A 7,401-nucleotide genomic window follows, 5' to 3' on the forward strand; every position below is an offset into this window, starting at 1 on the left:
AGCATTGGCAAAAATCACCTTAACTAATTTAGGGAAGTAGTTATCAGCTAAAGTTTTGCTCTCCATAATTTACAGAGTAATATGGACATTTAAATTGAGCCATTTGGCTTCCTTAAAATAATGCTAGAAACAATAATGCTGGAAGACAGTAGCAGGAACTAGTCTTATTAATATAATTTCATAACATTTAAAAATATATTTATATTGCTTTGAAATTTTTTAATTTCAATTTTGGGTGAAATTTAAAAATGAGCTTAAAAATAGTCATATTCAAAGTATCAGTGAATGGAATGCTGGTTGCAAGGGGCTGGGGGAAAGGAAATGGGAAGTTACTAATCAACAGCATATTTTCACTTATGCAAGATGAATGAGGTCTAGAGATCTGTTGTACAACACTGTTAAATCTAGTCCACAATATGTACAGTATGCTTAAAAATTTCTTGATAGATTTTTACCACAATAAAACAGAATTTTAAAAGAATGCAAAAATGATTTTTTTCTCATTTCAATGTGTTTAAATACAAATTTTTTGTTATTTGCTTACTTTTCCTTTTTTGTCTTTCTAAAATAAGAACAAAGCTCACTTGGTGTCAGTAGAGTGATAGAACTAAAAGTGCACTATCATCAAATAACCTAGAAAACCTATCATACATTCTGCAGACAGGTGATTTTTTCTATGTTTCTAGAATATTGGCATGGGGAAATAAAAGATGAAGGAAAGAGGAAACTGAATATGGCCAATCCTATGAAGCAGAAAGTGCCTTCAGTTAGCTCCTATTTTTTAGGAGACTTTCTTGCCTTTTGTAGCTAAAACTACCATGTTATAATTATAGTGTTCACGCTGCCCCCAAATGTGATTCGTAGATGCAAAAGCTGTAAGTGCCCCAAGATGACATCTGTTCCCCTATTCAGGCACACATGTATTCATTATGGTCTACAGGCTTTAGGTGGTTTGGAAATCTTTGCCACTGTACATACGCCATTGTACCTATGTATGGGAATGGCACTGTCAGAAACTTAAAGGAGCCTGTGACCCAGAAAATGTACATACTAAATGCTTTAAATTCTTCAAGGTAAATTTTGGGAGGATTACACAGGAAGCTGTTAGTGTAGTGTGAATTGTAATGTTCTACAAACCACACAGACATTCTGCTACTGGGACTGCCTCTCAATCAAAAGTCATTCACAGATAATTTTCATTTTGTGTATTTCATTCATGTATACTCTCTAGATTTTCTATTTCTAAGGGAATGTTTTAATGATATTTGAATATGATATTTGAAATGATATTTCACATTTAATGTACAATAAAACATGGAAAACTTTAAGCCACTTTAATATAATATATATTTTCTGCCATGTAAAATTGCCTGTAGTTTTATGCAAAATCTTAATCACCTCACATTAAACTTCTGTTACAATATACAATACCCAATGAGACTGAAATACTTGGAAAGCAAAACATCAATGACCTCCCAATGAACTTGTTAAGGAAATCATGTTGTGAGTCAGTATGAAAGTTGATGACTAGATATGTATTTGCTGTGGTGAATGAAGAGGAAAAAAAAGTATTTAAATTGGAAAAGTTATTTTTTTAGTATAATTGGTCAAAAATTTATTTTAAATATGGTAAAACTGGTCTTCCATAAAATTGAAAAGACTAACATTTAAAAATGGTATTTATATAGCTATATTATATGCTACATATGCTACATTAAAATATAGTTTAAAAAATCTAGTCTATATACATGCTTTAATAGAGTGAAAGTAAAAATTGTTTATCTATGTTTAATCCAGTGTTTAAAGATAATTTATAGAACTGTGTAGATTCTATGCTCTACTTGTTGGGAATTCAGGAAAATACAACTCCAGTTCACATTTCTATTACAGTCAAAATAAATCCAATTAAAATATATTTTTTCAAAGTATATTATAAAAGCAAAGATAAATATCCAGATGTCTCTTATTTACAACTTTAAAAACCAGATCTCTAGGGGGGCAGAGCAAGATGGCGGAGGAGTAGGAGACCTGGATTTCATCTCCTCTCAGGAATTCAGCTGGATAGGGATCAAACCATTCTGAACACCTACAAACTCAACAGGAGAGCGAAGAAAGGAATAGCAACAACTCTATGAACAGAAAAGCGACCACTTTCTGGAAGGTAGGACGTGTGGAGAAGTGAATCCGAGGTGATATTTGGGAGGATAGACAGCGGGGGAGGGGCCTCCGTCGGCCGCTTCTGGCAACTGATAGAACCATGGAGCACAAAATCGGAACTTTTAAAAGTCTGCTCCGCCGAGGGACGTCACTCTGGTGGCTAAGCGGGGGGTGGAACCCTCCGGGACAGTGTGGTCTCAGGACCCTCGGGGTCACAGAAAGACCGGGGGTGCCTGAGTGTGGCAGAGCTCCCAGGTAACGGAGCAGGGAAGCCGGCTGCAGAGGCGGAGCCCAGGCGCGGGCTCTCAGCTCGGGGTGGCCATAAACCGTGATCCGCGGCACAGCCGGGCCACTGCTCCTCCAGCAGGGACCCAACCAGCGGCACATCCGGGGAGACTCACCTTCCTCCCCCGGAGGGAGCCGCGCGGGAGTGCACCGCAGGGATCTGCTGGGTTTGGAGACTCCACCCGGGCTCGGGTGCCAGAGATAGAAACGCGCGGTCACAGGCCGGGTGAGCACGGAGTGCGGCCGGAGACCGGGGAGACGGGAGTGACTGATGGCTTTTCTCTGAGGGCTCACTGAGGAGCGGGGCCCCGAGTTCTCGGCTCCTCCGAGGCGGAGATTGGGAGGCCGCCATTTTCACTCTCCGCCTCCAAAGCTGCACGGAAAGCTTGCAGGGAACAAAAGCTCCTGAGAGCAAACCCGAGCAGATTACTTAGCCGGGAGGGGGCAAGGGCGGGGCAATTCCGCCTCCGGCAGAGACATTTTGAAACCACGGCAACAGGCCCCTCCCACAGAAAATCAGCAAGAACATCCAGCCAAGACCAAGTTTACGGATCAATGAGAACGGCAGAACTCCAGCGCTAGGGGACTACTGCACTTAGAATTCATGGCTTTTTTACCATGATTCTTTAGTCTTTCAAAGTTAAGGTTTTTTTTTAACTTTTTTTCTTTTTTCTTTTTTTTTTTTGAATTTTTCTTTTTCCCTTTTTCAACCAACATCTTATCAATCCCTTTTTTTAAAAAAACATTTTTATTTTTCATTTTTAGAGTCATATTCTACCCCTTCATAGTAGTTACCAGTATTTTTGGCATATATATATAAATTGTTCTCTCTTTAAAATTTTGAGATAGTTTCTTCTAACAGATTAAAATATACCCTAAATCTCTAGTATATGGTTTTTTCTACTCCCCTGCCTGATCACATTCTCTCCCTTTTTTTTTCTTTTTTCTTTTTTTAAATCCTCTTCTTTCTTTTTTCAAACAACTTCTTATCAATTCCTTTTATAAAATTTTTTATAATTTCCATCTTTACAGTCATACTCCATCCCTTCATTGTATCAACCCTTATTTTTGTACATATATAAGTTTTTCTTTCTTTAAAATTTTGGGAGGCACTTTCTTCTAAAAGACCAAAATACACCCCAAATCTAGTGTGTGGCACTGATCTATATACCAGCCTGATCATATTTGATCACATTCTGTTTTTTTTTGTTGTTGTTGTTTTGTTTTGTTTGTTTTTGTTTCTTTTTATCTTTATCTTTTTCTTTTTCATTTTTCTTTTTCTTTTTTCTCTCTTTCCGTTTCTTTTTCCACTGTTTCAGGTCTTTTCTGATTTGTTTAGAGTATATTTTCTGGGGACATTGTTACTCTGCTAGCATTTTGTTCTCTCATTAATCTGTTCTCCTCTGCACAAAATGACAAGATGGAAAAAATCACCTCAACAAAAAGAATAAGAGGTAGTACCAACTGCGAGGGACCTACTCAATATGGACATTAGTACGATGTCGGATCTAGAGTTCAGAATCATCACTTTAAAGATACTAGCTGGGCTTGAAAAAAATATGGAAGTTATTAGAGAAACCCTTTCTGGAGAAGTAAAAGAACTAAAATCTAACCAAGTAGAAATCAAAAAGGCTACTAATGAGGTGCAATAAAAAATGGGGGTGCTAACTGCTAGGATAAATGAGGCAGAAGAGAGAATCAGTAATACAGAAGACCAAATGATGGAAAATAAAGAAGCTGAGAAAAAGAGAGATAAACAACTACTGGATCACAAGGGCAGAATTCGAGAGATAAGTGATACCATAAGACGAAACAACATTAGAATAATTGGGATCCCAGAAGAAGAAGAAAGAGAGAGAGGGGCAGAAGGTATAATGGAGCAAATTATAGCAGAGAACTTCCCTAATTTGGGGAAGGAAACAGGCATCAAAATCCAGGAAGCACAGAGAACCCCTCTCAAAATCAATAAAAATAGGTCAACACCCCGACATCTAATAGTAAAACTTACGAGTCTCATAGACAAAGAGAAAATCCTGAAAGCAGCTTGGGAGAAGAGATATGTAACCTACAATGGTAGAAACATTAGATTGGCAACAGACCTATCCACAGAGACCTGGCAGGCCAGAAAGGACTGGCAGGATATATTTAGAGCACTAAATGAGAAAAATATGCAGCCAAGAATCTGCATCCTAGATCCAGCTAGGCTGTCATTGAAAATAGAAGATCCAGCTAGGCTGTCATTGAAAATAGAAGGAGAGATAAAAAGCTTCCAGGACAAACAAACACTAAAGGAATTTGCAAACACAAAACCAGCCCTACAAGAAATCTTGAAAGGGGTCCTCTAAGCAAAGAGAGAGCCTAAAAGCAACATAGACCAGAAAGGAACACAGACAGTATACGGTAACAGTCACCTTACAGGCAATACAATGGCACTAAATTCCTATCTTTCAATAGTTACCTTGAATGTAAATGGGCTAAATGCCCCAATCAAAAGACAGAGGCTATCAGACTGGATTAAAAAACAAGACCCATCGATATGCTGTCTGCAAGAGACTCATTTTAGAACCAAAGACACCCTCAGATTGAAAGTGAGGGGGTGGAAAACCATTTACCATGCTAATGGACACCAAAAGAAAGCTGGGGTGGCAATCCTTATATCAGACAAATTAGATTTTAAACCAAAGACTGTAATAAGAGATGAGGAAGGACACTATATCCTACTTAAAGGGTCTATCCAACAAGAAGATCTAACAATTGTAAATATCTATGCCCCTAACATGGGAGCAGCCAATTATATAAGGCAATTAATAACAAAAGCAAAGAAACACATTAACAACAATACAATAATAGTGGGGGACTTTAACACCCCCCTCGCTGAAATGGATAGATCGTCTAAGCAAAAGATCAACAAGGAAATAAAGACTTTAAATGACACACTGGACCAAATGGACTTCACAGACATATTCAGAACATTCCATCCCAAAGCAATGGAATACACATTCTTCTCTAGTCCCCATGGAACATTCTCCAGAATAGATCACATCCTAGGTCATAAATCAGGTCTCAACTGGTACCAAAAGATTGGGATCATTCCCTGCCTATTTTCAGACCACAGTGCTTTGAAACTAGAACTCAATCACAAGAGGAAAGTAGGAAAGAACTCAAATACATGGAGGCTAAAGAGCATCCTACTGAAGAATGAATGGGTCAACCAGGAAATTAAAGAAGAATTAAAAAAATACATGGAAACCAATGAAAATGAAAACACAACTGTTCAAAATCTTTGGGATGCAGCAAAGGCAGTCCTAAGAGGAAAGTATATAGCAATACAAGCCTTTCTCAAGAAACAAGAAAGGTCTCAAGTACACAACCTAACCCTACACCTAAAGGAGTTGGAGAAAGAACAGCAAATAAAGCCTAAACCCAGCAGGAGAAGAGAAATAATAAAGATCAGAGCAGAAATCAATGAAATAGAAACTAAAGGAACAGTAGAACAGATCAACGAAACTAGGAGCTGGTTCTTTGAAAGAATTAACAAGATTGATAAACCCCTGGCCAGACTTATCAAAAAGAAAAGAGAAATGACCCAAATCAACAAAATCATGAATGAAAGAGGAGAGATCCCAACCAACACCAAAGAAATACAAACAATTATAAGAACATATTATGAGCAACTCTATGCCAGCAAATTAGATAACCTGGAAGAGATGGATGCATTCCTAGAGACGTATCAACTACCAAAACTGAACCAGGAAGAAATAGAAAACCTGAACAGACCTATAACCACTAAGGAAATTGAAGCAGTCCTCAAAAATCTCCCAAAAAACAAAAGCCCAGGGCCAGATGGCTTCCCAGAGGAATTCTACGAAACATTCCAAGAAGAATTAATACCTATTCTTCTGAAACTGTTCCAAAAAATAGAAATGGAAGGAAAACTTCCAAACTCATTTTATGAGGCCACCATTACCTTGATCCCAAAACCAGACAAAGACCCCATCAAAAAGGAAAAGTACAGACCAATATCCCTGATGAACATGGATGCAAAAATTCTCACCAAAATACTAGCCAATAGGATCCGACAGTACATTAAAAGGATTATTCACCACGACCAAGTGGGATTCATCCCTGGGCTGCAAGGTTGGTTCAACATCCGCAAATCAATCAATGTGATACAATACATTAACAAAAGAAAGAACAAGAATCATATGATCCTCTCAATAGATGCAGAAAAAGCTTTTGACAAAGTACAGCATCCTTTCTTGATCAAAACTCTTCAGAGTATAGGGATCGAGGGTACATACCTCAATATCATAAGCCATCTATGAAAAATCCACAGTGAATATCATTCTCAATGGGGAAAAACTGAGAGCTTTCCCCCTAATGTCAGGAACATGGCAGGGATGTCCACTATCACCACTGCTCTTCAATATAGTACTGGAAGTCCTAGCCACAGCAATCAGACAACAAAAAGAAATAAAAGGCATCCAAATCGGCAAAGAAGAAGTCAAACTCTCACCCTTTGCAGATGATATGATACTTTATGTGGAAAACCCCAAAGACTCCACCCCAAAACTGCTAGAACTCATACAGGGATTCAGTAAAGTGGCAGGATATAAAATCAATGCACAGAAATCAGTGGCATTCCTATACACCAACAACAAGACAGAAGAAAGAGAAATTAAGGAGTTGATCCCATTTACAATTGCACCCAAAACCATAAGATACCTAGGAATAAATCTAACCAAAGAGACAAAGGATCTGTACTCAGAAAACTATAAAATACTCATGAAAGAAATTGAGGAAGACACAAAGAAATGGAAAAACGTTCCATGCTCATGGATTGGAAGAACAAATATTGTGAAGATGTCAATGCTACCTAGAGCAATCTACACATTCAATGCAATCCCCATCAAAATACCATCCACTTTTTTCAAAGAAATGGAACAAATAATCCTAAAA

This window comes from Mirounga leonina, unplaced genomic scaffold, assembly GCF_011800145.1.
Source record: "Mirounga leonina isolate KUSES-001 unplaced genomic scaffold, KU_Mleo_1.0 Mir_151, whole genome shotgun sequence".
NCBI lineage: Eukaryota > Metazoa > Chordata > Mammalia > Carnivora > Phocidae > Mirounga > Mirounga leonina.